Source organism: Mytilus trossulus, chromosome 9, assembly GCF_036588685.1.
Source record: "Mytilus trossulus isolate FHL-02 chromosome 9, PNRI_Mtr1.1.1.hap1, whole genome shotgun sequence".
NCBI lineage: Eukaryota > Metazoa > Mollusca > Bivalvia > Mytilida > Mytilidae > Mytilus > Mytilus trossulus.
This window is the reverse complement of record NC_086381.1, coordinates 3,314,992-3,325,996: the sequence shown is the minus strand read 5'-3', so window position 1 is coordinate 3,325,996 and position 11,005 is coordinate 3,314,992. Positions and strand designations below refer to the sequence as shown.

At 32.3% G+C, this 11,005-nt stretch overlaps 1 long non-coding RNA gene across 1 annotated transcript; it reads left to right on the top strand.

The window, feature by feature from the left end:
• The first annotated feature begins 496 nt into the window (after window positions 1-496).
• On the top strand, window positions 497-5,494 carry LOC134684977 (uncharacterized). The gene is made up of 3 exons (XR_010101240.1): window positions 497-734; window positions 2,399-2,489; window positions 3,864-5,494. It is a non-coding gene; the product is annotated as an uncharacterized LOC134684977 (long non-coding RNA).
• The last annotated feature ends 5,511 nt before the right edge of the window (window positions 5,495-11,005 follow it).

The window sequence follows — 11,005 nt, the reverse complement described above, 5'->3', positions numbered from 1 at the left end:
TTCCTTTTTTTTAAAATAATAAATAAATAAACCTTTGTTTTTTTTTTAATTAAATTTGAATAAATAATAATTTCTTTTTCCAAATTTAAATAAATAACCTTCTTTTTTTCTAAATTTGAAATAGTGACCCTTTTTTTTTGTGTGCTGGTGGTGTTACCACAGGTTTGTGTATGCGTCTAGTGTGGTTGGGAGTCAAAGACTCTTACACTGCCGCTGGATAGCCTATATTCATAGGTGAAAAGAAAGCTGAGTGCGTAAGACTTTCCTTCCAGTACATAGCCTCTACACTAACAAGACTTCTACAGTGCCTCCCCGTGACAGCACATGGTAACTAGGATCTAGTGTCCTAGGCTTGACTGTAGAGGATCTCGGAGTAGCAAGGACCCTAGAGATGAAGTGTGTAGGCCGATCGACATGCGGACATCCCTAGCACTTGATCACCCTTGCCCCAGTTATGGGTTAAATAGCCGGCTGAATGAACATAAAGGATGTCTAGGAGAAAACAACTCTTGATATGAAATTTTTGGTAGATTTGACTCGTCAGCCTTGGTCTGCAATTGATTTAAAGGAAACAAAGCTTGAGTAAAGATTCTCTGGTTCTCCAGGTTTAGGATTGAGAAATATGTCAACAACCTATCCTTGTAAAAAGGAAGAATGATTATATACTGATTAATCTCCCAGATGAGGAACATCACAACTGGGTCTGCATGAAGCTTTGACATTCAAAAGACAAGGTAAATATGCATCAGGTACATGTAGTAGATGTCCAGTCATTTCATTTGAGTAGTTATGATTTTGATGTATAAATTCACATTTGGATATAGTATTACATAATTCCACAAGATAATTAACATGGAGCACCAAAAATATTCATTGATATTCTGTTTAAGGGTAGAAAAGGGATAAAGGAGTAGGTCCAGTAAGACCCCTTTTTTGCCCCAAAATATAGCAGTTTTACAAAATCGTTACAATGTAAACTTTTAGTATTCATTGGACAGTCGAATTCTTCAGCTACATAAATATGGGCTGTTTTTGACGATACAATGCACATATTAGTCATGCTAATTTACTGAAGTTTTCATAATTCTAGCATTTGAGTTAAATTTTAGACGGTTTTCGTGTTAAACAGAAGTGGCCGCATTCGTGTTCATCCTTGATAATGAAATGCAATTTGTATTTTATGATAATATATAACATATATAAAGGTTGAGGATGAACACGGATGCGCCCACTTTCATTTTTGACAAAAACCATCTGAAAAGTGACATTTTTCGGCATATTTGGTAGATTTTTCATATTTAAGCTTGAATCAGATCGTTTTTAATGAATAAATCAGTTAAAATCTGTCACATTTACTAATTGAATCAAATGAAATAGACACTTAAGTGTTTAAAAAGTGGTCAAAATCTTTCGTCAGATGAACCTGAAATTTGAGGCCAAAATCAGTCCTTACCGGACCTACTCCTTTCTAAGGGAGCAATCTAAGACTAACCAGAAAATTAGATTAGGGAGGGTGGTAAAAAAAAATTCAACATCTTTAAAGTATGCATTTTTTTATTTATCAAATAAAACAGTCCGATATGTTTCAGTTATTTTCAATGCAAGTTTCTATATTAAACTTAACTATAACAGACTTTTTCTTAATCTTTTTTTTAAGAATGATTGAATTTTGTCTTGCAATCTGAAAATGGTTGATATATACTTTTTAAGGGAGGGTAGGGGGTCTGAAATAGTGTATGCCCTGTTTTGTACACTTTGGAAAATGGTTGACAATTATTGATGACCCCCTATATCAACCCAACAAAATGTAGAATTTTAACAAGGGTGCTCCTAAAAGAATAGGAAGGGTACACAGTTCCTGCTCCACAGGTCACAATTAACAGTTGTGACCAAAATATGTACAACAAATAAGAATTCATAGGTGGAAAAAATAAATCATGCATAAACTACAAATAAAAAACTAAACTAAAAAGAATTAGCCTAGTAAATTAAGAAGTATTATTATGCCATGATAATATGCATGTATATTTATTAGATAAAATGTTATGTATTAGTAAGTTATAAGTTATTATTTATTATAGTGACATGTGAATCATAACATACATCTTAACAATTACATGTATATACATAGCAATTTGATATTTACACCTGGCCCATTGGACCTATATGTCACTTTAGCAATATTGTATTTAATTTAACTGCTATCATTAGATGTTAATTAATTGACTAAATTCCATATACATGTATAGATATCGAAATAAGATTGGTATAATTGCCAATGAGACAACTGACTCCACCAGAGACTTAAAGATATATAACAACTACTGGTTAACATACCGCCTTCAATAAGTGTTTAAAACTATCACAGTTATCATCATCAGATTCAATTTTTTTTCAGTTATCCTGGATATTTTAAAAACACGTAAATGATTTACTGAAGGAAAATTGAAGGAAAGTAGGACCTGGATGTTAAATAATACCAACTTAAGGTATGTATGATGACGGTTACATTAAATCCTTGTTTCAAGGTCATATTAAAGATAATGAACATTCTAGAGGTTACATTAAATCCTTGTTTCAAGGTAATATTAAAGATAATGAACATTCTAGAGGTTACATTATATCCTTGTTTCAAGGTAATATTAAAGATAATGAACATTATAGAGGTTACATTAAATCCTTGTTTCAAGGTTATATTAAAGATAATGAACATTCTAGAGGTTACATTAAATCCTTGTTTCAAGGTAATATTAAAGATAATGAACATTATAGAGGTTACATTAAATCCTTGTTTCAAGGTTATATTAAAGATAATGAACATTCTAGAGGTTACATTAAATCCTTGTTTCAATGTAATATTAAAGATAATGAACATTCTAGAGGTTACATTAAATCCTTGTTTCAAGGTAATATTAAAAATAATGAACATTCTAGAGGTTACATTAAATCCTTGTTTCAAGGTAATATTAAAAATAATGAACATTCTAGAGGTTACATTAAATCCTTGTTTCAATGTAATATTAAAGATAATGACACACCGTTGGTTTTCCCGTTTGAATGGTTTTACACTAGTAATTTTGGGGCCCTTTATAGCTTGTTGTTCGGTGTGAGCCAAGGCTCCGTGTTGAAGGCCGTACTTTAACCTAAAATGGTTTAGTTTTTAAATTGTTATTTGGATGGAGAGTTGTCTCATTGGCACTCACACCACATCTTCCTATATCTATTCTAGTTTATTACTTCTATAATAATACAATACCTTATTACAGATATAAAAATATGAAGATGTGGTATGATTGCAATTTTGAAAACTCTCCACCAGAAACCAAATGACATAGAAATTAACAACGATAGGTCACAATTCTGCCTTCAAAAATTAGTAAAACCCATACCACATAGTCAGCTATAAATGGGCTAAAAAATGAAAATTGTAAAAAAAAAAACCCATCGAAAACAAACTGCCTTATTCATGTCCAAAATAATGAACAAAACACAGCAACAAACATTAACCACTGAATTACAGGCACATACAGAGTGTGGCAGGGTTAAACTAGTTTGAAGGCATATTGTCCTTATCCTTGGTTGAATGAAAATTTTCAATCCATGGTGCCTGAAAAAATTGACATGTTTATTTTAAACAAATCTGAGGTAAAATATAAGTACAATGGTGGCATTTCATACTTAAGATGCCATAAGATTTAATACAATTCTGAACTGCCTCATATGAAGAATTTCTTTAGCCTAGCTCTATCTCCTGGTTACCCCATATATGGATAAAATGTAAATATCTTCTGACATCAACATTTTTATATTATTTTGTGAATTTTAGTTTATGTTTTGAAATAAATGTTATTTTCTATTTGTAGACAAAGCGTGCTTGTTAATTTAGAAATCAACTGAAGCAAAAGAAGAATGGATTCTGTTGATCTGAGGAACTTGGAAACACTTATTGACAAAAAAATATGTAGTATAATACAATTATGTTTAAAGAGAGAGATAGAAAGAGGGTGAGAGCCAGTTGTAAAGATTTATTCTTTTAAACCAGATATGTTGATTGCATTTGAATTTCATAGGCCTACAGGTCCCCCCTATATGGTCTTATTTAATACATGTACTAGGTGTTTAATGTAAGACTTTGATGTGACCTTTGATAACAATCAGCTGCCATTGGTTTAAATCTATTTTTATGCCCTTTCAGTTGGGGGGATATTGTTTTACTCCTGTCCTTACGCTCTACCCTCCTTTTATAGGTATATAAATATAAGAAGATGTGAAATTGGTGACAATGAGACAACTCTCATCCAATTTACATGTAGTATAGATAACTACTCCTAGAGTTTAATGAGTTATCGCCATATTTGTAGATACTTTTGATATTTCATGATAAGGCTAATGCAAATAGAAGATTTAACTTGTTTTTGAATTTAACAAACTGAGCATAAGTTGTGAGGAATGGAAACTAGCAGGCCGAGTTTAAGGGTTAAGGGGAGGGAATACACTTGTTTATCTTTTCATATGAGCTAGTTTTGTTCACTGCATGGAAGGCCTGCAATAAATTAGAATGTATTAGTTTTATATATAATTGTTATATATTTGTTGTTAGATATGCTATATAAGATGTAAATAAAGTAAGATGACAGTATTATAGCTCTGTAAATAAAATTGGCTTGTAAACCGGTCTAGATAATGCATTAAGTGGTTTGGTCTGACATGGGGATTTCAAATTATATTTATGTCGTCATCATCTACAAAAGTGCTTCCTTTCTCAATATTATCTGATATTAAACACCCCTTCCTCCCAATTATGACTTCATTTTAAGTTTAATGAGTTATCTCCCATATTTGTAGGTACTTTGGTAACAGTACTTCATGATAAGGCTTAATGCAAATACTCACTCACTCCTGGAGACAACTCTTGTTTTTTGTAGAAAAAAAGATTTAACTTGTTTTTAAATTTAATGGTAAATCCTGTTACTTGGTATATTTTCTCATAAGCTTTAAAATAATATTTAACACCCTGTCCATGAAATTGAACATTGCTCCTCTTGATTTTAGTAAGTGAATTATTTTGCAATAGTTTAAAAGAAATGTCAAATGGTATTTCATAATGCATTAGAAAGAATGGTATATTTTATAGAATTTTGTTTTACTTGTATGTTTAGTAGTCTCAAAAAATGTAATTTATTATTTGTTTTACTATTTACTATTATTTGTTTTACTATTTACTATTATTTGTTTTACTATTTACTATTATCAAGTGGAATAACATGAACTTAATTCCCTGTATGCTAGTTCATAACGATTGTAAAGTTGAAATTTCTGTAACAATTAAACACCTAGCTATGATTCTTCCCTACAATGTATTGAGTTTTTTTTTAAAGCAGGATGTATTTTTTTCAATATTGCCATATTCTTAAGTTTTAAGTAGCAGTATTATATAAGGTGATCGCTACATAAATCACTTCTCAGTTTAAGAAATAAAATTTATTTGAACTTTTTTATGCTTCTTTAAAATAATATTTTGTTCCGATTTTTAGAAATAATCTTGTTTCAGTTATTTTGAGAGGAAGTTTTTGGAGTTAAATCCCTGGCTGGGTCAGACCACACAAGACTGAAAGCTGGTATTTGCTTGTAATAATATTTCAAGTTATATTTATCCCTTTAGAGTAAAGTCATTCCATAGATATGAGAAGATGTGGTATGAGTGACAATGAGACTATGATAAGATGTGGTATGAGTGCCAATGAGACAACTCTCCATCTGCTGAATTATGTTTTGGGGTATGGTGATTCCTGTCGATTTTGAGGTTCACTTTTTTAAAATTCAATGGTAATCATTTCAAAGTGGGTTTTTCGCTTGTTTTTTTTTACATAAATTAGGCCATAATGGTTTCTGCATTTGAAATTGTATCATGTTTTGTTATATTGGCGCTATCTCTTACAACATGCTTACAGCGACCTATATTTATTAACACCTACAGCATGAAAGATGTACCTACTAATGTGTACTATTAGTATATAGTACTAACATTGTCTGTCATGTGACCCTTGTGTAGCCTCGTATCAAGAATATCATGACCTGTTGTTTTTTGCACAATATATAACTTTAAAATGAAGGTACATTGTCTTAAGACAATTATCAACATTTGATTGTTATTTCAAAGCTATGTGGAGGTAATCTGACTAGCATTTGTATGACATAAATGTGACATTTTTCATGCAAAGACTTGCAAGGCAAAAATAATAAGATACCATTAGTTATTATCGTTTATTGGGAAAGACTGTACTTTGACACTTTCATAGCTTTTTTCGGGGTTTTTTACTCTATTGTTGAGTTACTGTCACTTTGTATTTACCCAAAGGTCGACATTCTTCTTTGAGCATTTTGAAAACCTTCAAGGAAACCAACTATAACTGGACTACTTAGTACATTTGAACTTGTATAAAAGAAATATTTCACTTCTTGCCACAGGAAACTTTGATGCAATGTTTTTATCTTATTATTGTGGTAGGTTTTTCATTAGTTATTTTATAAATATAATATAACTTATCAGTAATAGCATTGGATACTTGATTACATGTATGGGAAGTTAAGTCGCCATCTGTGTTTAGGGTTCACAGATACTATACCTCCCATTTAGGTATAGTAACGTCCCCACCATACATATCAAGTATCTGCTAGTACTGATATGAACTGAGGGAGATAGATCACTCAGTTGGACCGTGACCAAGGGTAACTTGGTCAGACTGCGACCGAGTCGTGGTCTAAACCTTTTCTTTGTACCATGCATGAACTGAGTGAGATCGATCACTCAGTTGGATCGTGACCAAGGGTGACTTGGTCAGACTGCGACCGATTCGTGGTCTAAACCTTTTCTTTGTACCATGCATGAACTGAGTGAGATCGATCACTCAGTTGGACCGTGACCAAGGGTGACTTGGTCAGACTGCGACCGAGTCGTGGTCTAAACCTTTTCTTTGTACCATGCATGAACTGAGTGAGATCGATCACTCAGTTGGACCGTGACCAAGGGTAACTTGGTCAGACTGCGACCGAGTCGTGGTCTAAACCTTTTCTTTGTACCATGCATGAACTGAGTGAGATCGATCACTCAGTTGGACCGTGACCAAGGGTAACTTGGTCAGACTGCGACCGAGTCGTGGTCTAAAACTTTTCTTTGTACCATGCATGAACTGAGTGAGATCGATCACTCAGTTGGACTGTGACCAAGGGTGACTTGGTCAGACCGTGTACCATGTATCGGCTTTACTGGTACAAGTTTGGCAGAGCCCCGTCGCTATGTCAATATGTTTTTATCCAAATTTTAATTGGGGATGTTTTTAATTTTTATCCAAATTTTAATTGGGGGAAGTTTTTATATTTTTATTCATATTTTAATCGGGATGTTTTAATTTTTATCCATATTTTAATTGGGGATGTATTTATCTTTTATCCATATTTTAATTGGGGATGGTTTTTTTTTTAATTTGTTAAATGGGTCAGGTTTTTTTTTATTGGCTGTATAAGTCATGCTTTTGTCAAATCAGAGACTCTAAAATTGGTACTCCGAAAGGAAGAGACGGGTGGTCACTGCGGCCATTTGTTTTGGTGAACTAGCACCTTAAAGTCCAGATAACCCTCAGGTCAGCTGGCTAGTACATTAGCAGACAGGTACTTTTGTACCATTTGGCATTTTTAAAACTATTGGCAATTTTTACTTTAGACTAATTTTTTTTCATTTTTAAATATTTTTTACACCTTTCAATCAAATATATATTTTGGCTGCAAAATGGTTATCCAAGGATAATTTCTTTAAATGAAATTTACATCACACATTTTGGCTTATTGTAACTTCGGCTGTTACCTTAATTTTGAAAATAATGATAACCATTTAATATTGAAATAAAAACTACAACTCAAAATTGGCTCAATATTAAAAAAAAACATGAAAAGTCTACATTTTCTTTTCAGCATAGAAATTTTTCATTCTTCCATGCCTGGTACTTCATGATTAAAATCTTTTCATCAACTAACACTTTCATGGGGATATTTAACACACAGAGTAGGCCAATATAGGTGGTTAAGGTTGGTATGGATAAGAGAGAAATGGAGGGAGGATGAGGGTAAATATTGAGAGTGGTATGTATGGATATATGTTCTATAGGGAGAAAAAGAAAAAAATGAGTAAATGAGGGTAATATTGAGAGTTGCATGTAGAGTAGTTAGGGAGAGAATGTTAATTTCTTTATAAGGGCTTGATGTACTGGTCTAATGGAAGTGCAGTTTTCTTTTTTCTTTTGTGTAGTTCTTATTTTAAAAAAAAATCTGGAGTAAACATTTTAACTTCTAAAAGTACTGCTGTCAAAAATTTACAAGTTAACAGCCTTTCTTTTTACTGATTATGTGCTGCTTATATATAAACATTGTAGCACTTCTCAGTGACTAGATAGGGTTGCAGCTTTTCATCAATTTTAACAGCATTATCTTAGTTATAATTGCAGTGATCACACTTACACTTAATTAATGTTTCTTTCAATCTGAGAAAATTTGCTTTCAAGTCTTTTTATAAATTTCTTGGTCTAATGTTTCTTCTGTATCTTTGCTGTCAAGTTTGTAGTTTATTCTCATGTGGTTTTTATCAGTCTTAGAATGCAGTATTAGTGTGTAGGGTGTATCTATCTAACATTTAATGGTTAATTTCCAACAGTCAAATCAAGTCTGTATTTAAATATATGTTTTATTTTACCAGTTACAAACAAAATACACAATGGGTCGCTATGACATTCTTTATTGTCATACATCATTTTATATCCAAGCCTCTTTAAAACTATTTGAAAACAGCCTTGGTGGTCCTGTCAGTGTTTCAAGCACAGCAAAGTGAAACTAGACTCTTAAATTTGTATATACTGATTAGTACGCTAAGCACACTGCATTAAGCATGATAAGAAAGAAACACAGCTAAGACGATCTTAGACTGGTGCTTGGAGTCGAAATATTGACTGGGATATTATGACACATTTCCATTCGGATTTTCACCTTGTGAACTAACATGTTCTATACAATTACTAAGCAAAAATTAACCAAAGGATCTTGTTGGGGCATCTTGTTTAAAAACATATGTCTGATGACCTGGCCTGCCAACCAAGATGGCTGCCATGGCTAAAAATGAAAAAAGGGGTAAAATGTTGATTTTGGCATATATCTCTGAAACCAAAACATTTAGAGCAAATCTGACAAAGGGGTAAAAATGTTCACCAGGTCAAGCCTTAAAATTCAGACAAATAAGACAACCCATTGTTGGGTTGCTGGTCCTGAATTGGTATTTTGTTGTTGCCATTTTTGATTATTATCTTGTATATTATTATAGATAGAGATAAACCGTAAACAGCAATAATGTTCAGAAAAGTAAGATCTACAAATAAGTCAACATGACAAAAATTGCCAATTGACCCTTAAAGGAGTTGTTGCCCTTTTATGTAATTTTTTAAAAAATTTTTGTAAGTTTTTGTTATCTTATTCTTTGAAACAGATATGACAAATTTGGAGTAGGGGCTATAAGGGCCATTTTTGGCCCCACCCCCAAATTTCATTTAACTTGTAATGTTGTAAGACTATACCATAGACCTTCTGAAAATAATTGAATTTTGGGTCTAGCTCGTTTATTCTGTTGCCTAGCAACCAATATAATGGCGGAGTTAAACTCATCAAATATGAGTGTTATACAGCTTTTATATATCTACATTTGAAATTAAACCTGTTGTAAGCATGGTGTGGACTTTTCACTTGTACCTATTACATAATTAAATGCACAATTTTGCCAAATTCACTGTTGTTTCTCCCTAGCAACACATCTGTGCCCATGGCAACTGCAATTTGCTTTCTATTTTACAAGATTTAATTTCAAATATTTTGCAACAGACGTACAATTTAAGATGCAAATTGTAAAACTCCAAAGTAAACGTTAAGGGGAAAGCAATATTGAAACATCAACAAACAATAAACAAAACACCGGGTATTGCTGATATATACAGATTGTGCATTTAGTGCCGGGTTGAGTCTCACTTACTAGCGACAAGAAGAACAATATAAAGACAAGAACACATATTTAGCGCTAAGAAATCTTAATATTAATTATCTAAAATAAATAGATACAGACACATGCATTAAAGGGTGTTTTTAAATGTCTGTGTATTTCAATTACAGTAGTTATGTTTTAGGTAGGAGTTGGGGTTGAAAAGGGGGGGGGGGGGGTACTTTTATTTACAAGGTGATAGAACGTGCTTCTGGAATAGTTGACCTTTTTAAGCTTGAAATAAGTAAAAAGTTAAGAAAACTATCAGATATATATGATAAAAACACTAAAGTTCCCATAACTTCTTTGACTGTCAACTTGTTTGGTGTTCCCGCTGTGTCCACATTATTGATGTATGTGCCTGTCCCAAGTCACATACCACATCTTCTTCTTTTCTACTTTATCAACTAATATTTTTCTTTTGACACTGAAGTATTCCTCTTCTACATAAAACCGCATGAAACCAAATTGTTATGGGAAAAGTATTTTTTTTCCTACGCAGTATATGAAAAGGTATATATTTTGAAAATGTAAAACAGGGCGAGGTAACGAAACAGCGGCACCCCTATCAATTAATTATTGAAGTAAACCCCAATCCCACCCTCTAGACATATGTAGAGGATCGTTAGGGTTGATTTTTTGAAATTCTTCTCATTTTTATTATCTATTCCAGACATCCAGATTTATAACCATATCATTCTATAGCATTAAAAACTGGTACATGATACTATCTCAAATAAATCTGTATTCTTAAAAATTTTCTATATTCATTATATTTGTTTTATTGGAGTTCTTGTCAAGTTTACTAGTTTATCTTTCGCATTCACTAATCTTAATGTCGTATGACTTGGTCTGTGATAAATATCATGACAATATTTATTTTATATACATCAAAATAGTTGATAACAAGAATGTGTCTTTAGTACATTGATGTCC